Genomic DNA, 24,963 nt, shown 5'->3' with positions numbered 1-24,963 from the left:
TCTGAGCCACAATGTGTATCATTGGTAAATGAATTAGTTTGTAAGATGTGTGTGAGCCGGGGGCAGAAATAATATATTTTGCATGATGATATTCTATCAATACAGAAACACCAAATATTGATACTTAACACTAACAGGGATCATCTCATTCATCACCTTTCTGCAACCAGTGATTGCCCCGGCAGCGGTGTCGCTCAGCCTGCATGTCTCGAGTTTACCAATCACGTTCACAACCGGCAGCATTTCTCCCCAGTGACAGGCGGTTGCCAGGAGGTTTCTCTGCCCTGTTTAAATGGGTCCTAAAACCATCAAAGTTGCAGCAGTTGTAAGTCTGAGTGTTGTGTGCTCACATTTAGGTAAGGTCGGAGGCCAGGGATTCAAGATGGAACAACATCCACACAACCTGAAAATATAACAGTTTCAGCTGAACTAACTAGTCCCTTGGACTTGTTGTTGTGGGTAATTAAAGCTGCAGAGCCACAATTTCTGAAGTGTTTAGTTAAGGCAGCAACAGCCCAAATTAACATGATGTATACTCTACTGAAGCTGTAAAGCTGCGGAGAATAAATATCCAAAAGCTGTCACGCCATCATCAAAGGCTCAAACTTTCACCCCTCAAAACAAGTTCTGAACGGTATGTTTGAGAACAAAGCACGAAGTAGAGGTTAAAAACACAAAGTTTGATCTTTGGACGAACATCTCATCTTCATAACTGCAAACATCACTGACTAGAATTCTTGCATATCGATGGCATGTCCCTTCGTTCTGAAGGTTAGTAAAATACATACAATCTGGTTTTTGCACCCTCATTAAAAATATTCCATAACACCCGAAGCTTGAAACTGGCTCATTTGGGCAGAGGAAGCCGCAAACTTGCAGCAAGGTTATCTTCAGTTTTTCACTGAGTGGAACACACATGATCACTGTCGTCGAAACCTGATTAAGATTCAGGCCTTCAAAGAAAAAGTATTACTTTTTGCTTTACTCTGACTTTTATTTTTACATGTCGCATGTAACTGTCTTGACACGTTTGTATTCATAATTTCAACATTGGCTCGACTTTTTGCATATTTTCTTTTCTGGTTTGACTTGTAGGCTGTTTGACTGTGTATTTGCATGCATATATAACGTCTGCAGAACAGAAAGAACAGATGTCACTGCATCTAAATCATTTATGCCTGCCTAGCCCAAGGCTATTGTTTGACATTTCCACCTGGGAAAAAAATCCCCAAACTTAGTAACGGCTGCAAAACTATGAAGCTAAAATGAACAATCTTGGGCTGTAGATAAGGAAAACTTGGGGAAAGGTCTGTTTATCCTCATGTGCAGTCCAGAAATGCCTCATCAATGTTGTAAATTACACTGTAGGTAATCATGAGCTCTAATAATGCATAAAATGTACAAAAGTTGGTGCAACAGACATGAAAGACAGCAAGTGATGCATCCAGTGTAGTCACAGGAGCACCAGGTGACCTACTCATCATGCAAAGAGTTGCACTGACTGCATTATTATAACAGAAAAGAGCTCCAGGGTGAAATGCCAAAAATGCCACCAACAGGAACTATAAAAAAGTAGCAAAGAACTGTCTCAGGTCTTTGACAGCATTGTTTCAGTTTATATAATGGATTCACTTATTTAAAGCTTGGAGTGAAAAATGATTCCTGCACGTGTTCCACTGACATTCAGCCTGTCCAGCTGAAAACAGCAAAACCCTTTTCTGTCTGTTTTGCTGGGTGAATAAAGCACTAATTATTCTAATGTAATAACTACCATGAAGTGCTGATTCCATGCAGCGTTGGCTTCTAACTGCGTTAAACGATACAACAACATAAAACCACGATGGCTGCAGATGCTGAGGTATGTCTGCACCCAGCTCGGTGCCTCTGTGGAAATCTAATGTATCCCATGTTGGGAAGAAATGAAATATATGTGTTGAGAGGTATACTCAGGGTATGCTCTCCACTGAGAGTACAGCTCGGAGGCTCAGTGGAGCACAGCTGGTTTATTCTCCTGCCTTTGCTTGGCAGTTTCCAAGGCCTCAGGCATGAGCAGCGTGCTGTACTTCTTGTACCTTTCTGCAGCTCCGATACTCAGCTAACCTCCCTCTGCTGCCTTGGTGTTGGCCTCTAGTCTCCTTCTCCATGGAGGGCACTGCTCCTTGTGGCTGCTGCTGAGGTGTAGATCAGCTGGTGAGTCTCGGTGATGGTCGCAGTAGGGCCCGCCGTAATGCTGCATTAACATCTTCTAGCAGACCTTCAGAGGGCACTTCACATAGTCTTGGTAAGTCTGGCTATGGAGCGCCCAGGCTTCCAGCTTCACCATGATCCCGTCTTTCAGTTCGGCTGCTCTTCTGTCGTACTTGGGGCGTGATACCCAACCTCCCCCCTGACCTGACGTCCTGGCTCCCCCTTGCTGTAGCATCTGTGTTGTACCTCATCGATACTCCACCTCTCATAGCAGAGTTTAACCAAACACAGGATAAACAATAATCTAAAAGCAGACAAGCATGATCTTTATGAAAGTTACATCTGCAGTAGAAAACTGCTGAGCTAGTGCTTATTTCACACACTTTCGGACCCCCCCTCCATCCCGGGTAGGCCCCCTTACCTGTATCCAACCTCTCCTAAGACGTCCTGCTGCCTGCCATGCCCTCCTATGCCTTCCATTCTGCCATTATGTACAAAGTAGGGGCGGAGCCTCTAAAGCTCCTGGCGAGCACCTCACATCACAGCATGGATGCCCTACATTTCTCTCACTTATCTGGGCTAGTTGTGCACAGATGGCCCCCTGAGAGGGAGGCTTTGGGGACATTCGCTGGCCGCCAAAATAATTACCTGCCACACAAGGCAATAGTTTGCGGTGAGAAGCAGTCATTTTTACACCATGAAATAAAGCATTCTGGGGGATAGTGCACTTATCCCCCTCTCCAGCTCTGCCTTAATTTACTGCAGTCTCATTCACCTATCTTCCCTCACTGCACTTCCTCTTGCTGTGCTGGTCTCTCACATTTCTCCACAATTCATTACCACCTGTCAATCATCTGTCCAGGCAGGCAGGCTTACCCATCAAACACTCAAACTGCAAGAAGTGAGATATACAGGGAACTAAACAGGATTCGGCATGGCCAGATAAATGACTCCTGCCTGTTGTGTAATTCAAAACCAACCTCAAACTTTCACTTCAGTCTTAAAAACGGACATAATGTCCTTTTCACCTCATACTCCCTAAAGGTGCAAAACATCATCTCCACCCTGCTGTTGGTAGAGTTTCTGAGGGCAGTATATAATATAATGCAGTGCACTGTCGTAAGTATTGCATTTCATCCATTGTAACACTCACAAGGTGGTCAGTGATAGCATCTTTAAAGACAAGACTAGCATTTAATAACTATGCACTTAAAGCAAAAGCCAGGAAACAAATGTGCTCCAGTTTTATCCATAAATGGATCAGTGATAACACGCTGCTGATTACAAATCTCCACAGAAAAAAATAATCTCTAGTTTGCAGCTTTGCTTGATTAGCAGATCTCTAATAATTTACAGGTTTTTTGCATTTGAGGTTAGCTATCTTAGTTGTTGTCAGTTAATTGACCAATTCAGATTCAGAAAACCAGGTGCACTATGTCCTTCAATACAGACATACAGAAAACTGCAACCTTAACAAAGAAAGTGTAAGACTAAGCTAACATTAGCATAAACAGCCATATATTTAATGCTGATACTCTGTGCATAGGAAAGAATGTTCGTCTTATTTAATTCCTTCTCTCACCCCAACCAATCACAGCAGATGGCCCCGCCCCTCCCTGAGCCTGGTTCTGCCGGAGGTTTCTTCCTGTTAAAAGGGGGTTTTTCCTTCCCACTGTCGCCAAAGTGCTGCTCATAGGGGGTCATATGATTGTTGGGTTTTCTCTGTATCTATGAAGCGCCTTGAGGTGACTTTTGTTGTGATTTGGCGCTATATAAATAAAATTGAATTGAATTATGACTTTGCACTGTAATGCCATCAGGGGAGTTGTTCCCTCTGATGGATAAATTATGTGATGTCATGCTTCTCGTGGCTCCTTCACCTTTTACATTTTCGTTTAAATACAGAGTTGCTGAAGGTTAATATATAATTTCCTCTATCCAATATCATCAGTCAGGCTCTGGTGCCAAACAAACATGTATCCAACAGAAAAATCCTACAAATCCCACAAAGCAGCAATTAAATTTGGAAAAACATATCCCAAATCTAAATCCTGAAGAGTCTGTTCTGAGTCCTGATGACTGAAATTCTACAGGACAGACAGTGTGAGCAGTGCCAGAGACGAGGGAACAACCCTCACACACCTCCAGACCAAACAAACACTGCTGTGCTGCTGACCCACACCAACATCCAAGGATAGGCAAACCCATCTCTCCATGATCGCCATCCTGCACTGCGTCACATCAAGACAGTTTAACTCATAGGCAACATTTTGGCCAATCACCTTTCACGTCATTTATTAAATTGCAGTTGATCACCATGTAGGGTTCGCTAAATACTCTGCATTTTGTGTAAGGTTTCATTTTGCCCAGACGTCTGTAACACACCTAACTGCTGCGACTGTGCAGCACCGATGACATCTGAGAGCTCCGCCCTCAAACCACGCCCAGTATTGATGGCAGCGTATTCGCACTGTTTCCCACAACCTAAAGCTAAATTTGTTTCCATTGTGTCTCTGCACAAGCAAGCAAAAACAGAGTGCTTAAAAATTATGCTGAATTCAGATTTTTACCCAAACTGGAGCTAGCACATTAAACCCATCTATCTGTTCAGAACTGCAAGGAAAGAACTGCAAGCTGGCGTCTTAATCACAGCATAATAATGTGCTTTATGAATCTTTTTTGTAAGACAGTGAATTTGAACATTAATTATCTTTCAGCATTAAAAATATTGTTTGATATTTAAAGATTTGGAAGCGTTTGCACACACTGGTGGATTAGCCATCAGAGAAACATGAAAAATGATTTTGGTAATTACCAGTATTGTCCACATAAACCCTACATTGTTTGCACTGCACATAAGAACGGCAGTAAAAAGGATTTTTATGTGAACTGCACGTAGCTCCCGACTCCGTGACACCTAATACATCAAATAAATATGTGTTTATATCTAAAATGCTAGAAGCTCGATGGATTGTGCTCCGATCATAACTGCCTTTGCCAATGACTAAACAAATATGGCTGAATTATCAGCCTTCTATAAATCTGCCAACACTGTTTTGTTTTTTTGTTTGTTTGTTTGTTAATCAGCTGAGTGCACGTAGCTGCTGTCTCAGACCTCCAACTGCATTAGCTGGAAATAGCCATCTGCTCTCTCCAGCATCACCGCTGTGGGTGGATGTTGAAAGCAGTTTGAAAAATAGCACCTCTCATGCCTTTGTCTTTCCTCATACGGGACACTGAACAAGTAAAAGTGTCACAGTGTAACAGGATCAGTAGATTGTGAAGCGTGAACACCTCTGTCAGGGCTTGAAGCTTGGCTGCCTGCAATTAACACATAGGAGAGATTTTGTTATCATCGGACGCTTGATTTCCCGTGCAGCTGCATTTCCATTCCAATTAAAACCCAGATTCCTCACCTGCTCCACATGCCAGAAACGCAAATTCTCCTAAAAATGTGACAAATGCAGTCCGACCTCGAGCTCGCACAAGCTTCCAAGGACACAAATATTTGTTTTTGAGAGAGGACGACAGACCTCTCTGTCTTTGAAAGGGAGCGGGGGGCTGAGTTTTACTCAAGGTTACGCACACATTCACCCAAAGTCTATTCAGAAGAATCTGTTGATAGCTCAACAAAACTGCTTCACAGCTCTCAGTCCGCAACCTTCAGAATCACATTTTACTGCACAGTTACTCAGAGTGAGATTTCATGTCAAATTTGTCTTTTTTTTCAGCACGAGTGAAAATAAAAACAAATAGTTTATGAATCGAGACACATAATTGTGACATAATTTGGGAAATTTGCTTTTGATTGCAGGGCACGCAAAATGTTTAATCGTGTTTATCAGGCCGTGTCGGACGGAGCCACAGGGCAACATTAGAGACGAGCCCGTTTTGAGCTTCACAAGCACGTAAACCAACGAGGTATTTCTCTGTGCAAACAAATCCTCCAAGCGCATCAAAACAGTAAAAGATCATTGTGGAGAAGATCTGCAGAGGAGAAAGTCCCCGATGGAGGAAACTCTTATCTCGTTCCATTCATTCTAAATTGGAACGTTTATCCACAAATCCTGCTGAGATGTGCAGTATCATAGCAGTTTGAGCACTATTTAAAAGAGATGGGAAAAGTATAGGTTAGGAATCATCCCGACTCTCCAAAAATAATGACACAACTTTACAAAAGGCATCATAAAGCAACACTGTTCTTACAACCAGATCTGCAGATCTACAACCATGTTCAATCTTTTCTAACGACTCTTTTCGAGGTTGTTTCTCTGTACAAGCAATAAAATAATTAAAAAACCCAACTAAAAAAGGTCCAGAGGAGACGACACGCAGGATTTCTTTTGAGGTCTGTCCCTGTTCTTTCAAAGTTTGGGGTCTGCTCAGATCTCACCGTACAGACAAAGTTATTTTCCCAAGTTTATAAAACCTACAATAAAGCTTGTCTGACCTGCCGTTGGGCACTGCTAGCACACCTTGGAGAGTTCCACTTGCGTGCTTTATAGTTGGTATAGCATTTGAAGGGATTATAATTGTGCAAAATAAACATAAAGTCCGTTCAAATGCATAAAGCAGAAAATACACATTAGGGGATTTACTGTGTAGTCTTTAGAGTGTATCCATCTACATTTAACGATGACTCGTTGGTCATAGCAGGGTGGCAATGCTGGCTGTGGAGTCACCACTCCAGAGTAAATGTCTCAACAACTATTGGATGGATTGAATTAGGACTGGGCGATATATCGAGTTTTTTAAAAATATCGATATATTTTTATGCGCGATATGAGATGTGACAATATCGTTTAATCGATATAGTCTATGTTACGTTATAATTATACTTGTGGAGCCGCAAGTTTGCCTCTCTTTCGTCCACTTTTGTCTCTACGCAGCGTTACTCTGTCTCGCCCTCCCCCATCGCTTCACCTGCAGACAGCGACAGGACGGACACGGCAGCTATCAAAGAGGAGCTGCTCGGTAAAAAGAAAACATTTGGAGACTATTTTAGTGCTGCAGCATGACGTTAACACCAGAACTGCATTAACGGGGCAAATCTCTGTTAACGAGTTACCGTGGGGCTGGACGGCGTCAATGTGTTAACGAGCTAACCACAAAAGTTGACAGCGCGCCTTATGTATGAATTCTGGTTGTGCTTGATGACCGCGAACCGTTTTTCTGTGGTACACGCGCTCAGCAATCTGTCAAAAAATGTTTCAGTACGACTTTGGTCAGCTACAGAGCCACAGCGCTTGATGGACTGTCGGAGCAGAGGAGCCTCGCGGAGTGATACATACTGTGCTTCAACGTAATATTACCGTACTGTGTGTGTATAAGGACCATAAATGGCACCTGTAAGAGATGTGGTTATGAAGCGGATTTCAAACTCCAGGCTGTCAGTCACGCAGCAGAAGTTGGGAACAGAGCAGCTGCTTGTTAATATTCTCAGCGTCTGTTAGTTTACATTTTGACTGCACAGTTGTGAGCTTTTTGTTATGCACAAAAACAACAGTTTTATTTTATTTATGGAGAATTATTATTTAATAAATGCTCATAATTTATTTCAGAGTAATTTTTTTCATGTACATCTACGCTGTATGTTAATAAAAGTGCCCGTGTGACGTCTGGGACACAGCTTTGACTGTTTGTTGTTACTTTATGGCTTTAAAAAAATTTATCGAGATATATTTATCGTATATCGCCATCCAGCTAAAGAATATCGAGATATGAATTTTGGGTCATATCACCCAGCCCTAGATTGAATGTTATATTTACATTAGTGGTTCCCAGAGGTTGGTTCAGTGACTTCAGTGATTTTAATGTTGTCGTTGCCACGATCAGGTCAGGTTTTATATTATCCAGTGAAACTGGCACCCATACAACGTTGGTCCCTAATGGATTTGGTCCCTACTGTAACAAACTAGGCAGTCTTTGTATTTTTAGATAAAATAAGGCAACATCGATTTTAGTAGAATCACCTTTTTAATAATTTGTTAAATGAAACTGACAAATTAGTAAGTTGTCATTAATGTTCTTTTCATCTACAACTATAGGTCAAAACATGGATCAGCGCAATACTTGATTTTCAGCACAGGTTAGCATGTCAGTAAACTAAACTCGGACAGATTACCGGTTAGCCTTTTGGTCAAAGCAGCAGACAGACTCCTGTCATGTGGTTATGCTTAAACGACACCCGGTGGTTCTCCTTCTTCCAGCCTGCACAGCTTACAATTTTATCAATCATTTACAGTAAAAGCAAAAACGCCTGATGGCCTCAGCAAACTGTTTTCTTCATTTTCCCCAGGAAAAAAAAACATTTCATTGAATTTGGATTTTTTTCCTGGCCACACACTTGGAGAGCTGTCGCCCTAAACATTTGTTTTATTTATTCAAATATTTGACATATCCCAGCATCAGCTGACTTAAAAATAGCTGCAACACAGCAACACAGAATTTTGAAAAATATACATTTTAAAATCATGTAAGAGTAGAAATAATTTTTTAACGTAAACTTCAAAAAAGCCACCATCAATGACAAAAATCGGACACATCTAAGACTATCTACTTTTAATCCTAAAAAGGCCTTTTGAGTCTTGGAAATACTGGCTTTGAGGTTAGAATTAGGGGAGCTGCTTAGACCTCAGAAGGAAACAGCACAGTAGTGGTATTAAAAACAACATCATGTCTGAATTAAATACAAATGAGCTGCTGGTCGTCTCCACAACAAATCTGATGGCACAGCGTGCCGTAACCCTCGCTAAGCCTCGGGTTTACCAAGTCCACCGAGGTCCGGTAACACCTACGGATTCTGGCCGTACACAGAGCCGTGCTGCCCGAGGCGAGGCCGGGCCAGCCTAGCTCAGTCCAGCCCAAGGCTAGACTCACTGGGGAATTTCAGCTAAATTCAATTTCACCTCTGGCCTCTGTCACAGCAGCTCGAGCCGGCGCTACACAAAGGGCCAAGTTTCACATTGAACGTGAGAACCCCCTCATCTCCTGACCCCTATTACCATACGAATGAACCCGAGAAATGGAGCAGAGAGCAGCGACACAGAGAGACACGAGCGAACGAGCAGAGTGGCACAAACGGCACCGTTTACAGCACTTTGTTAACGAATGCGTCTCTGTATGTACGTGCTGTTAGCAAAAACATGCACCTACATGAGAGATCATTCAGAAAGAATGTTTTAGTATCCTGACGCTTCAGCTTCAGACCTGTGACCTCAGAGGGACGAGTGACTTACCTCTGCGCCAAGCGTTCTCAGCTACATGGCTGGGACACCAGCACTTCTACGTCTGATCGACTGCGTGACCATCAAATGCATTTACAAAGAAATAAATAAGTAAAAAACTTGAACTTGAGCAGCTCAGTCAGAGGATCAGCACCTCTGTGCCGGGTTAAATGACACCTCACATCCCCGTGGAGCTTCTTTCTCTTTCACTACAGTTGTTGTTCTTCCAGTATTTGTCAGCACTCACTGCTTCTCTCTTCAATCATCACGAGTTCCCACCGACAGATAAGGAAAGAAGACGTGGCCACGGCAGCGTCTGGGATTTCCCCCCCGTTTCAGCCTGAGGGATATCTTTTCATGCTCTGCTAACAGGCCTAAAGCAGCCTAAATATGTCCTGGTAAAGAAGTGTTTGGCTTGGAAATGGTCTTTGTATTTTATCCAATGCCAGGAATACTATCCGGAGTATTGAGCATCAATTAAAGTGTTAAAGTTTTAGTGATTATTTGAAATCTGAACCAAAGGTTTACAGCCTTTAAAAACCAAGTACATATATGTTTAATTTTAAAATTAAAAGGTCAAAGAGGGATACAGATAGTGAATAAAGCCCCTCCTTTTCACACCACAGCAGGTCGCTCAGCATGTTTGATTGGACAGATTTTTATGCTGGATACCCGAAAAGGATTTGTGTCTGCTCCTGGGATTAAAGCAGGGACAGTTAGCTTGTTAGGCCACTGTATAAACCACCGCACTATGAAGTCCATAAATAGACAGAGTGAATACGAGCAGAACAAATATTTGGTACAGGCCTTTCCAACAATTCCATTTCCCAAACGGTAGGTTTGTGTTTTTTAATCTAAATGCAGCCGTTTTAGTCCTGCAGCACAGACCGAGGGGGGCAGAAGGAAAGAGGTGAATGTCAATGCTGGGTGTGTGGAGAGCAGGTGTGAAGATGAATAAAGGTGGTGGAGGAGGAGGAGGCTGTTGCTGGGGGGGAAGAGAACAGACCAGGAGGAGCTGCGAAAAGAGACAGCACAGCGTCGAGCTGCAGCCACACCCAGGGAGAACTGAGCATGCTCCCTAACCACTCTTACAGTGAATGGAAGGTTTTTAACATGAAAACAGACAAAATACCAAATGAGATTTTGCAGTCTGATATGGTTGGGACTGTAAGGCACGACTGTTGCTGCTCCTCTTTGTCCTCTGGCGTAAGGCCACAGCTGAAGTGTGGCAGCCAGGAAGGGACACTTGATCTATAACTGCAATAAAAAGATAAGGGACCGACAGCGATGGGAAGAGTGCCGCCAACGCTGCGAGCGCACCATATGTTCCTATTATCTCTGATCTACAGGACAAGCCGTCGAGTTCACTCCTGCTCCGCGGCTCCGACTCTCTGCTACACACACAAACATCACGTAGGACACTACACTCCATATACCCGACGCCAGCTTACATGTTTAAACGACTGGGTTAGGGAGTGTGAGCACTAAAGTTTGGTTAACCACATTTTACACACCCGTTTCTGTGCAGAAACGAAATCCTTTCGACATAGATTCCTCCATGTAAGCGCAATACAGGGAATATCTGAGTGATGAAGCAACATATGTTCACTTCAGCTCACACGTACATCTCACTAGACCACAAATGTTCGTCTTGTTGCGTAAAAAAAGAAAATCACAATGATCTGAGAAATAATTACAGCCACACCTAGTTAGCACTTTCATTTAAAACATGCCTGATTTTATTACTAAAAAAGAAGAAAAAACAGATTCATATATTGCAAAACTTAACAGGCATGTGTGAACTATATCTTTTAAAAGCAAGCAGCACACAGCTATAAGGGGAACATAAACTACATGGCTCCATGGCTTGTGGCATGCTGACACTGCATCGACTACTGCACCAGCAAAATAAATAAAAGATACATAACGATAATGCACGAATATATTCAGCAAACACTGAAGCAAACTTTCTGCTGTTTCATTTGATGAATGATCAGATGCAGAGCGAGCGGCCAGACAAGCCGCTGCCTCTCCCCTCCGTCCTCCTCCTGCATCAGAGCCTGTGGTCATTATTGCCCTCCAGACTGCTTTTATCATCTCGATAAATCTCTACCGGCTCAGACGCCGCGTAATGAGGAGACCTGCAAGGCTGTCAACCTGCGACTCTCACCCCCGCTGAGGCACGATGGAGAGGGGTATGAAAAAAAGAGGTGGAGGGAGGCAGACAGAGATGAGTTAAAACAGAGAGCGAGGGCAGGAGTGTCGGTTAGAAGCACGCCCACACACTGAGCTCAGCTCTAACATTACATTCTGCTTAGAGGCTCGAGTCTCAGTGGAACAGCAATCATCCTTCACATAAAAGCTTCTCTGACACCTTCATACGACTGTCTGTTTTCCTGTACCTGCATACATTCTGCTTTGTTTACAATATGCAGCAACAAGTGAGGACTCAGAGAATCAAAGGAGAACAGATCAGCTCTCAAACCGACAGGCTGTTTCTGAGAAGGGTGGCGTGTCACACGAGTGTCAGGAGGGACCTCATCTGGAGTCAGCTTCAATCAGCTGTTTGCTTATTTGGAGTCACAATTACTAGAATTTGTTACCTCAAATTACAATTATGCTTCATTCTTTCCCTTAATTAACCGCCACCACGAAGGCCATGCAATCATAATCAAACCAAATTTTAGTGACACAGAAGTGCTCGAATTTTCAAAATGATCAGGATCTGGGTCATGCTGCAAAATCAAACCTACAATAATACAAAGGAACCCCAACAATGAGAAGAACACCGATACGCAAGGAAAAACTCCCTTTTTAACAGAAGAAACATCCAGTTGGGGGGACGGGGAGCAAGACAGGACAAAAGAGTTTATGATAACTAATGCAGAGTGGTGTATTCATACACAGTGATGTGGCTTTACATCTTCACAAATAAATATAAATACAAATTATAGAAAGAGACATGCTTGCAGTGCAGTACTGATCGAAAGCCTCCCTGAACAGGGCACAAAAGCAAATGTGGTGCAGAGAAGCTACACGCGTCCAAAACCATCATGCACTGTCGATCTGTTATCACGAGGTGGGATAAAGTAAGAACAACCAGACGTGGTAAGAATAATAAGACTCCTCAGAAGTCTCTAAAAAATTAATTACCAGAATCATATCTGAGATTTTCTCTGTCTGAAGTGTTCGTGTGTCAGTGATGTTCAGCAGCTCACTTATTAAATATTTTCAAGGGTTAAGATTAATGTTAAATGAATAATACTTAATGTACAGCAAGGTTATTATCGTTAACGAAAACTAACGAAATAACGAAAACTAGAAGTGAAAAGACATTTTCGTTAATGGAAATAAAAATAAAACAAGACTTTGCAAAAAAAGGAAAACTAACTAAGACTGTAATGAGTGTTCACAAAACTAACTAAAATTAACTGAATTTATAGCAAAATGTGTTTAGTTTTTATGTGTGTGCGTGTCATACAATAGTCGAGGGTGAAAATAAAGTGTAGTTTCCAGGTTTTTTTCTTGCTGTGTCTCATCATGCCAGCAGGTGGCAGCACGTTAGTCGAGTCGCCTGTGTCGCTGCTCCGTCCACGCGCAGAATCATGTCAGGAAAAGTCGGGAGAAAGCGCCAGAGTCCAATTTGGGATTACTTTGAATATGACTGTGTTTGGATAAAGCAAGTGTCTTGTAGTGGAAAGAGACAAATTATGAGGGACAAAAAGGGAAAAAAAATCCCACAAACCTTAAAGTGCGCTTGAAAAGCTCACACCAGAAGGCTAACCTAGCTTACCTTGAGAAGGGAGCACACTCAACCCTCATCCCCAGAAACAGAAGCTAACCCAGGCAAGGCAGCGTGATGCATCCCGAGACAACTCCACAAAAAACATTAATGCAGTGGTGAATGTGCAGCGTTGGTGAATGTGTTTATTGAGACTGGGATATCTACACAACTGTGTGAGTCTTCAAAAGGTTTAGCAATGCACCCGGTGCTGCAAGAGTTAATAGTCTCATTGGGGCCAAGATATATCTTATAGTTGCCTGGTATCAGTGGTTGTTCATCTGCCCTCACTTTTTACCAGAGGTTCCCCATAGGTGGGAATGTGAGTTGTCTGTCTCTGCGTGTTAGCCCTGCGACAGACTGGGGACCTGTCCAGAGTGCAGTGTAGCTGGAATAGCAACATACCCAAGGATAAGCAGAAGAGCATGACTGATATGATGAAACTGGGATGTTGTTACACTTAATTATTGCAAACACGACTAAAACTATAACTGAAACTAATCAAAACTAAACTGAAACTAAGGATTTTCAAAAAAAATAAAAACTAAACTAAACTAGCAAACAACTGGTAAAAACTAATTAAAACTGATATAAAATTGAAAATCTGAAGTCAAAACTAAATAAAAATAAAACTCATGAAAATTGCAAAACTATTAAAACCCTAATGTACAGCTGCAGTTTCCATGATGCTTATGTAGGCTGTAAATGAGATGTGAGCACAGATAAATGTTCCAAATTTAATTTAAAATGTTGCAGAAACATCTGTCAGTAATACAGGACACACTGATGCACTCAGTGTTCAGGATCAGGCTTCACGGGTCCTCCTGATGCATTCACTATAATACAGTTTTATGTTGATCTGGGATGTTCTTGGTATTCAGGCCCAATCCTTCTCTCTCTCCTGCTTCTATTTTAGGGAAATACATTCACTGTAAAAGCTTTTTATTATCTTATGATTACTAGGATATCCGCTCATAAAAGCCTGAGCGCTCCAGGAAAACTTCACTGCAGCACCTGCACAATAAAAACACGGCCTAATTATTGTCCTTTGCAAACAGACACAGATCCGACAAATCAGCCGAACATTTCTACTGTAATTTTACAGGAATCGAATCATTTCTTATAAATAGATTTTGCAATGTTATATCTTCACGTCAAACAAAGTCAGACTTCAGAATGAAGTAGGACGTGGTAGTAGGTTCAAAATGTAATTATTAAATATTTAAATAAATATGTGACATCGTGGGTGTGAGGTGTGGGTGTTCCACCAACGGCACATATAACAATGTTTACTCTGTAATGTAATATCCAAGATACAAGGTGCTGCGAGACGAGCACCTGGGAAAGGTCAGGAAATGATGTTGCTCTTATAAGGACCAAAACCAGATGAGTGAGAGTCTGTGTTTTGTTGTTTTCCTTCCTGTTTGCCACCAGGATCAAACACCAGGCCGAATTTCACTCAAACTGGCAAAATGACGACGACGTTAGATTTGATTTAAATGTGTTGTTTTGAAACTGAAGAACTGGGCTGTGGCTTTGGCAGATAACGGACTTTTAAGTCCTCTTGTAGTTGAAATGAGCTGGCGCTGTTTCTTTCTTTTAAAGCCGACATCTGCGGGTAAAGGCTGCAGGATGAATACCAACTATGGCCCATTAAGAAACACTCTTCAAAAACACCTGCTAGTCCCCCAGCTGGACACCGCACCCAACTCATTTTAGATTTACTTGCTACAAATTCAAGAAAATAAAACGATACAGTAAACACAAAAGCTAGTGACTAATAGAGGTTATAATAACCAGCAAAAATAGGTGTGGTTATCAGTTTGGCCACAGTTGAACCGTCTGACATCTTGTGCACTAAAGCTAGCTACTAACCCAAAAAGGACAAGTTCCTGCAAGTTCCTGCAAGTTCCTGCGTCGTCCTTGTAATTTTAAAGCCCAATTCATTTCTGCAACAAAGACCCATTTTATCTGAATTCAGCAGCTTTACAAAAACAAATCCAGGAGAGTCGTGTACCTCGGAGAGGAGTGAAAATAATCAATGCTCCTACAAACCTGATGTGCTCGGACACTCTGCATGTCCCCAGCAGCTGGCTGGTGCAACTGCTCGAGGGAAAAGTAACAGCTCCAAAGAGACAGACCAGCGTTGACCTCGGTGACAGAGTGTGTGAGAGAGAAGGCGTGAACCCTTCTACCTCTCCTCTCTGATGTCAGACAGAGGAGCCTTGCGTAGATGCTGACGCCCGTGCAGCCGGTAAAGCAAACACACTTTCTGACAGCTGATACGTAGTATGGACTTTGACCTAAACTGAGCCTCAACAACAGCCTAGTGTCAGCCCGGCGCTTCCTCGGGTCCGGTCCGATGCCCTCCCACACTGTCAGGAGCCGTCTCCAAACCACCCACACTTTCTTATGTAAGGGGATAATCCTGTGCAGTCATTTCAATGATGCACAGCGCAGGAGGTGTAGCGCTGCATAACTATTTGATGCCCGTGGTGAAACCAGTGCATTAACGTTTGATAATCATAATACCTCGCAGCAGATTATACCTCCTTGTGCTGCCCCAAAATTCCCCTTCTCACTCAGTCCTCTGCATCCTGCACTGCATGCAAAGTATGGAGGAATATTTGAAGAGCTGCAGCTCCTCTGACACTTTAATGACCCGCGCCTTTCCAGACTCCCCGGCTCTTTCTCAGACATCTCAATCACCTTCCCCTCTGGTTTAAAAAAAAAAACTCATTTCACATGAACGCTCGCTGTGTGGGTCCTCCAGCAGAAACAAAAAGGCGGCCTCTTCGTGATCTGGCAAACCATAAGCTTGCCTTTATCTTCCCTCCCTCATTAAACTCTGAATAACTCAGCAGAGAGGCAGAAAGACGAGAGAGAAAAGTGATTGAATTCTGTTGGAGGAATAAAAGCCCCTCGAGGCTACCGTTTTGAATGTGTGCCATGTCGAACAGTGAATCCAGAGATCCTAGAGACAACAGACCCTGGAAGAATGGTCTATAGACACAGCTCCAGGGCGGGCCAGCTACTGTAGATAATGTACCGCGGATGCCGTGTCACGATGATGACCCGTCACGACCTCGGAGGAAGGCGGAGGAAAGAGCTGCGAAAGGGAAGTCAGGGGGAAGTCGTGGCACCAAACTCGATATCTCTATTCAAACGCCGCGCTGGCAACCTGGTCGCACTGAATGCGGCCCAATTATTTCAATACACCAGCAGCCCTGGGAAGGAGCAGAGAAAGGGGACGCACGAAAAGAAAAATGAGTTTGACATTCAGGCGAGCTGGCTGAGGGAGGTAACAAGTTCACGGCCCTTTCAGAAAACACGGCCGCCTGGTGTGTGATGGATCACGGAGCCTCTGACGGGCCATCGGGGGCGAGACCCGGGCAGTTACGCATGGGAACCCAGTCTCCAAGGAATAAGGGAGTCATGGTGCAAATAAATGAAAAGATGGAAGCTGCCTCAGCTGCTTCCTGAGCTGCTCCATGTGGAGCCACAACGCTGCTGCTGCTCAGAAATGACAGGACCGATGCTTTTAAGGCCTCAACAATCCACTCAGAGCATGTAGTGCAATTTGTTCGAGAATAAAAGAAGAAAAAATAGAAACTGTAACAAAACTACATTTCCCATAGTGCTCCTCAGTAGGCTCATTAATTAAACCACTGCCCTCATACTCCAAACTTCTCAGCCACACAAACCTTCAGAGTAAGAGTCACACAGGCCGTGGGGAGGAAAGTGAGCACTGTGTCTATGGAAGGTCCTGTTAGATGATGAGTCCAAAAAAATTCTTTAGAATGAAAAGAAAAGATAAACGAGCTTCACACCAAGTCCCAGCTCATCATTCAGAGCTCCTCTCACTCTCTCTGGTCTAAACACCAGCCGGTGTGCAACACAAGAATTTAGGTACTAAAAAAATGCAATTGTAACTAATAATAATCATTACAATAATAATAATAATAATTTCAATATGGACAAAAGGTTCTGTTTTTGGTCATGCAGCCCCCTATTCAGAAAGCTCACTTTTTAATCACTCATTAAACTTAAAAAACAGATCAATTGTGATTTTTAGTGACTTAAATTATTATTTTTCATTTTGGCACAGGACGTACGCTGTTTTCTTTGGTGTCCTGGTCATCTACCATCTATGTCTTGTCCACAGTTGGACATTGGGGAGCCCAAAACCAGAACCAAAATAGACACAACACTGGACAAAACTCCACTGGCTGCTTCAGGTAACAACAACACGATGTTACCTGCACCTGTGTTGCTTTGTGACTGCAGAAAGTTAGAAACTGTGCGGACAGCTGGTTTCCACGTGAATAAAATCATCCGCAGGACAAAGAAGCAACCAAATGAATCTGACGTCTGCATTTAAAGGGACAGTTCACCCAAACATCACGTGTGCGTGTTTTTCAGCCGGGCTTTTTCTCCTTTCTGATGTTTCTGGGTGAGATGCTGGCTGTACAGATGTCTCCATCTGTTTGCTTTGTTTGGTGGAGTCGTGTGATTGGTGCATGTAGTGCATTACAAAGAAAATAGTTACAACATTAAATTGCTGTTTTTGTTTGTTTGTTTGTATGTTTTTTTTTGGATGTGACATGAATTTGGTTTTGTTACATTAAAGCATCAACATCTAAACGTTGTCGAAGAAGAACGTGCACATCTGCTCTGACCTCTCCGATCTCTAGCTTCTATATTTAATAGTAGCTCTGCTCTCCACAGATCATTGCTGAGCCAAGTACACAGATAAATATCAGTTGTGTTTTATTAACATGTTAATTGTGACCAGAAAAAAAGGCACTAAATCTACAAGCACAGGCCAGCAGAGGAACATTTTGCTGCAGCACTTCCTGTAAACCCCTAAATATCTAAATGGGTAATGAATCTAATAATAGACTTCAAGTCACAGAGTTAGCTACAGCATGTCTGGTATGTCAGAGACGGCAACAGCAGCCACTACTCCTCTAAACACAAGTGCAGCTTGTGACTAACGAGGATTGCTTCATACTGGACACCACTGGGATTTCCACAAAGGAGAAATTAGACATTATTAGTCAGGAAACACATATTTAAAGATATTTCATTGATTGGTGAACATGCTGAAGTGTATTTTATGTGATAATAATAATTTAATAAATATTTTTCAGCTGTTCGACAAAAGGATCCATTGATTAGTAAATAAAATAACCGTCTTACATAACTGTAGCTCTACTTGGTGGGAGATGACGCCAGATCATTGATAAAAGGTATATATGTAATTACAGCGCGTTGCAAAGACGAGCGTCTGAACCACCACGGCTGATCTAACAAACACATCCAAGCATCACAGGAAGGGCTTCTGTCGAAAATCTCTTCACTAAAAGAGAAAATTCGTCACGTCTTTGCGCTCCAGCTCAGCGTGAGTGAGTGCGAGTGCCCGGCCAGCAGCACGGCTCTGTGATTTCTCCCTTATTGTAACCACGTGGCTACGTTCGCAGAGTCTGTCCTCCCTCAACACGTGTATGCATGTGAACATCTGAGCTATAACAGTTCCCATGTGCAGCGCTAAAGGGAGCAGCTGGAGTTTCTGTACTTTGGCTCGGCTGCGGCGACACCGGTCGGACGGCGCTGAGAGGAGACGGTGCAGAGGCTGTCAATCAGTCGCTCAATTCCCCACCAACACGCACGCATGCACACAACACGGGTAAACGAGAAAAACACTGGATGCACACTGCTGGAGTTTGCAAGCATAAAAACCAAGCAAAGCGAAAGAGCGAGCGCTTGTTCAGTGTTTTCTGGGCACTGACCTGGACAGCACAGCAAGCACAGCGCCGGTCAGCCTCTCATCTTCTTCTCTCCTCACGTTTCACACTCCAGCTCCCTCCTGACTGCCTTTTGAAGTTGGTCCCTCTGCTCTTTTTGAGGTGAAACTCGTTGGTGGAGGAGGGAGGGGAGAGCAGGAGAAACGTGGGCTCTCTCTTGCCTTTTTGTCCCACTTCTTGTCCTCTTCCTCCTATTTTCTTTACTTCTCTTCTCCCTTGTTGTCTCTTTCTCTAGGTGAAATTCTGCACCTCCTCTTGCTCTTCCATAGCAAAACGCAAACCTCTCCACACACACTCACTAATGGAGGGAGGAGGGGAAAAATAATATGTTGTGAGAGAGAGCGAGGGCGAGCGGGAAGGAGAGAGTCGGGGAGAAAAAGCAGCAACAAAAGTCTGCTCAGTCACCTCGTCTCCCTCCTGTTCAAATTTAGAGGCTGGATTTCAGGCTGTGAGTCAAACTCTACTGGGCATGCCCACAACTGTGGCACACTTTGTGATGAACACTCACTTCCTCTCTCGTTCTTGCCTCCCCCACCCCTCTCACAGCCCTTTCTCTGCCTCCCTCCCCTCTCCCTATAGCTCGGTTTAGCAGGGATCAGGGATTGCTGGTGCTAGTCCAAAGTCCACTCAGCTCCACGGGACAAGCCCCACTTTGCATGAAAAATATCACAACTTCAGCACAACTAAAAGTACTGGGACGGCTGCTGTGACAGAAAGATGACACTCTCTTTGATGATTTTGCTGCCAAAAATATCGTAGGCTTGCTGAACATTTCCAATCTATGTAATTCAATCATGTGCATGTTAGAATCCTGTCTGGACTTCAGTTATGTCATATTTAATCCAAAACTAATGGACGTGTCACTCAGGATCACACACAGATCAGCCACACTCACTTTTGCTAATGAAATGTTTTCATATAAACAGTTTCCTGCGTCGCTTCTGCTCCAAACAGATCAAGTATTATCTGGACCCGTGTGACATCCTATTCAAGGACTGCTTGGGCCCGGCTCTCTTGCGCCTTATCGCTGATGGTGATATTTGCAGACCTCAAGCAGAGCATTCTGACAGCTATGTGAGGTATGTGGACTCTGCCGCTTGAAATCTCTAAAGCACCATTGTTTTCTCTAGACTCTGGACGGCATTGTGTGACGCATTTCTTCAGCAAGCCAGCCTCGTGCCTGTGCTATCTCTATCTCTGGCTCCCCACACTGACCCAGATTCTCCCTAGCAAACCATCAGGACGCCATGTATCAAAACCAGGCTGTGGAACGAGGACAGCGAGTTCAGAGAGCGGCAGACGGGCAATGAAAGAGAGACGGGCAGAGAAAGTTCCCCCGGCATCTGCAGACAAATTCAGAGAAAATACTTTGAAATGAGCGGCCGGTTCAGGGAACATTTTTAACCGTAGCCAGGGACCCGTGCTGTGTCGAGACAACAGCGTAATCCTGTGGACGGTTTGAGCAGAAAGTAATCCATCTGGAGCATCTGAGGGGTGGAGATAGGAGCCAGGTGGAGGAGGAGGTCCAGACGGCTGCAGGGTTGACCCCGAGAGGTCAAGAGGTCATGAGAAACAGCCAGTCAATATGAATAGAGGGGTCAATGCCATGGCTGGATAAGTCAGAGCCACATGTGCCGGGGTCGATTGATGGAAGGATAGAGCGTGGGGGTGGGAGCGGAACAAGATCCAAATTAAAAGCCGCAGAGGACGATAGACGAGCTTGACGAAACCACCGTTACTACACAGTTTGGGCAAAGTGTCTTCTCAAACCACATTCACAACTTTCTGCAGGCGACATGAGCTTTCTCCAGAACTTGCTGTCTTGGTTGTCTGGACACGCACTTGCAAACAGTCCCTCCTGGGAGGTATTCGCAGCGTCACACTCGGCCAAGCACATCACAGCGACTGAAGTGTGAAGCATGTAAAAAGTAAACGTAGGACAGATTACTGCATAGCGTTAGGCAATCAAGCCAGAACTTTGTTTTAGAACAAGTGAAGCCTTCATTTTCCCCGCGGATATTCAGGATACCCAATGGAAAATAGAAAAGGCATCTCAGCTGCATGTTTGAAGTCCGCTCGAGTGTATACTTCAGTCAGGCAGAGTCATTCAACCTGCTCATGCTACTTAGAGTTAAAACAGATCCAGGAAGAACCGAGTCTCTGAATGACATTCAAGACTTAATCCTGAACCCCAGTCGGGCCTTTGTCTAAACTCTATTCAGTCTATTCCAGTAGGGTTGGGTTTCTTTGCACATATCAGCGTCTGCCCTAATACTCACGTTGATTCTATATAATCTCTGACCATACTAAATAATAACTCCCAATAAACATCACCATCTTTGTGATTCATCCCATCTTAAGAATTCTAAAGCTCAAATAATCAACCTCTGTGGGAACAAGTGCTATGTACCCGAGCTGTGGTTCTGCAGCATCCTGCCCGGACTGAAACACACAGCATACATACACCGGCCCTCTCACACTGGCTCTCTGGTGACCTGTGATCCCAGCTATTGTCCGGCTCGGGTCTATCCCGATGAGGGACCGAGCAGCAAACAAAGCCCTGACATTAACTCCGGCTTGGCTGCCCTCTCAGACTTTGACCTGCAGCCCCCACAAACCAGCCAGGAAAATGAAATAAAGCGGGTCAGACAAACTTTAACCCCTCTGACGACCACCCGCCCGCTGCTCCCTCCACCAGAAGAGGCCAAGAATGACAAGCTGCTTACAGGCAATAGATGAACAGTGACCATCCACCTGCTCCTGTGCAAACAGACGTGTCACATGTCTCGTTAAAGTGCGGCAAGTGAAAACTAAGTGCGGGGGCGGGGGGGTTAAAAGCAATAATGGTGGCGAGTCAGTTGTTTGTTTTCTCGTTCCTCCAGTCAATAAACCAATAACAAGTAGCTAGAGAACACACAGACATGTTGAACTTGCTAAGCAGTGTGGCGCCTGCATGGAGGATGCCGCTGCCGCTTTTTATTGATCATATTTTACTGGCGCGAAACAGGAAATTCATTCAGTATCCTGTGCTGAAAATTGGCTCACTATGATCACATTTCTAACAGATGTGAAAAAGCAAGTACAATCAATGAGTTTACTGTTAAATTCTCAAACACTGCATTTTTATACAGCATGCCATAGCCTACCACAGCAATGATGAAAAAGTTTCAGGGATTTTTTGTTCATAATTATTGAAGATCATGAACACGGTGGATCTTCAGACCTCAGGAATCAGTTTTGGGTAAGAAAAGCATCCTATTATCAGACACTCAGTACAATCTATGGATTCAGTGGACTGTGCCTTTAATTAAATCAATGAGCTTGGGACTTTGTCGGATTGAGGTTTTGGACTCCCCACCATTTGACCTTAGAACTGAAGAAGCTTCTCGGATGAGAGGTGAAACGTCTTCAAGCAACTTAAAGAAGTCCAGACGCTTTTCTTTGCAAACTCCTTTGACGGTTGAGGTTTTGACATTTATTTCTAAACGAGCTGAACTAAAAGCATGTCGCGAAAGGTCAAACAGCTGGTTAGACATGCTGATGTTAAAGAACTCCCACCGATAAACCAACAAATTGGTTTTGTGAAAGTATGGATCTGATCTTTCCAGCTGTTGATATGCAATCTTTATTAATGACACGTTGGCAGTATCAGTAGCAATAATGATATCTGAACACTGTCCTGTATCCTCCTATGATCTCCGTATGTGTTTTTCCATCTGAAACATGATCTTTTATTTTTAAGTTTATCAGCAGAGAACTGACTGATAGTTCTGGGTAGATGTGTTGCAGGACTGAAGACTCGGAGACACGACGGAGCTCAACATTTCCCTCTTGTGCTTCGCTGTTGAACCGCTTGTATGTATAGAATCAGCCAGTGTGTGGAGCACTAGCGCCTCCTTTTGACTTTTAGACATACTGCAGTGTACACAATCATTTTCTCCTCCAGTCAATGTTTTTTTCCACTGTAAAAGTGAGAAAGGTATACTCGTACTTATTAAAAAGAAAGTCAGTAATTTGGACTACGCTGTTGCTGGAACAATAATTGTGGTGTTACAGTAATAACAGCCAAAGACAACAAAGAACAGTTTGGGATATTTTGTGAATATCAATGAGGCTGTGTCATCGTTTCACTCTAGAGGAATACCGCCGAGGAGAGATTAAAGCAAATCCGAGGAAGGCTAGGACATGAAATGGTAAACAGACTGAGACGTATATAGTGAATTTCTAACTGAACACTCGAAGCACTTGTTACTACCTCATTCACTCAGTCACATTCATGCACACACTCACACTCTGACAGATGCACTGGAGCCAGTATCGTGCTTCAGTGGGGGACTTCAGTGTGCAAACTGGAGTAGTCAGGGAGTGGACCAGTGACGTTCTGACTGATCCACTCTACCACAGTCCCCCACAAGGAGGCCGGCCACAAATGGAGAGGAGGTCAGTTTTGATCCTTGAATGGTTTTCATTATTACTTACAGAGGATTGTGACAAAAGTAAAGATTCTGATAGTTGTTTCACCAAATTTACAGTTAAAATAAAACAACTTCAGACAGAAAGACAAACCTGGAAACATCCGTAATACATGTGGTCATTTAGATGAAGGAGCCTGTTTTGGGGCGTTATACTTGAAAAACTTTCCAGAGGAGCAATCAGTGATGTCAGCTGGCTCAGGGCTATTATGAGATGATGGTAATAATCATAAAAACTGACCTTTCCGAATGTTGCATATCACAAAGCCATGACTGTACCTTCACAGGTCTGCAGTCTAACGGCAGTTCCTCGAGCCTTCAGAGTGCCTCTCCGGTTAAAGCAGGACAGCAGCTTTGAGCTGCACAACCACACCGCCTCCACCTTTATAGCCTGGATCCTGCTGCACGGTGCAAATTGAAGGAATAGATTTCCAAGACAAAACCTGCACCTCGATTGATCAGACCTTGAAAGAAATAAATACGTTGTCATCAATGATCCTCTTTGTTAATGCTTTTGTTGGCAGAGCAATTCACATCCAAACAGCAAACATCAATCGATGTGCCATTAAGAGACGCTTCTGTCATTAACACAGAAGGTTATCAGTTCCATGTTTTTGATTCGGCATCAAAGTCAATACAGAGAAAAAGTGCAGCAGGACTCACTTGATGCTGGACTTGAGAATTAAAGTTCAACAGCTGATTGGTATGGACATGCACCTGAAATTATGATACAGTCAAACTACTTGAGATCAATAAAGCTGCTTCCCAGACTACTGCACCATCCACCAGGTGCTATTGGGATTCCACTGTTTTGCTGTGGGGAAGCGCCACCCTCTTTATTGGAAAGAAAGGCTACGATTAATATTCTTGCAGAATATCGAGCTGCAACAGGAAGCAGCAGAGTCTTTGAAAGTTATAGCTGCTTCGTACTTGGTGGTAAAAGAAGGGGGGGGCCCAGCTCCCTCTAGAGACCCCGTCACCGATAATTAGCGATCAATCAGGAATTAGTTTAAAAGCTCAAAAAGAACACCGAGAGCACTATTAGATCACAAAGATTCACTGCTCTCCAATAATTGCTTTGGATGTTTAAAAGGGGCCAAGGTCCCTGGGTTTGTTTTATCTCAGTGTCCTATTGCAAACTAGAGGAGGATCAGACACAGAATGAGCATTTATGTGACTGATATTCATAAACATCAGGCCTTTTAATGAGACACGATGAACTGCAAATCTTGATCTAATCTCTCTTGGCTGGAGCTACAAACACACAGTATTTTTCCTCTGGGTTGAAGCCGATGGTTCTACACTGTAAAAAATACATTAAGGTTGTAAATGATAGTAAAACACAGTAACATACTGTGAAGTGAGTAAATGTTAACTTTACTGTTCCACTTCTATTACTGTACAGTATGTTACTATCTCATCCAAAGGATGGAGTTACAAATATTCCTTCTTTGTTACTTTAACTCAGCATTGCTGCTCTTTTTGTCAGA

At 43.4% G+C, this 24,963-nt stretch overlaps 1 long non-coding RNA gene across 1 annotated transcript in view; it reads right to left on the bottom strand.

Moving 5' to 3' along the window:
- Window positions 1–19,484, bottom strand: part of LOC145420240 (uncharacterized) — a 115,708-nt gene extending 96,224 nt beyond the window's left edge. The window contains exon 1 of the long non-coding RNA XR_013901559.1: window positions 18,987–19,484. This is a non-coding gene — a long non-coding RNA (uncharacterized LOC145420240). The remainder of the gene's footprint in view (window positions 1–18,986) is intronic.
- Between the last annotated feature and the right edge of the window lie 5,479 nt (window positions 19,485–24,963).

The sequence above is a fragment of the Astatotilapia calliptera genome, chromosome 14, assembly GCF_964374335.1.
Source record: "Astatotilapia calliptera chromosome 14, fAstCal68.1, whole genome shotgun sequence".
In the NCBI taxonomy this organism is placed as follows: domain Eukaryota; kingdom Metazoa; phylum Chordata; class Actinopteri; order Cichliformes; family Cichlidae; genus Astatotilapia; species Astatotilapia calliptera.
Note: the sequence above shows the minus strand (reverse complement) of the source record. Positions and strands in the feature narration are given on the sequence as shown.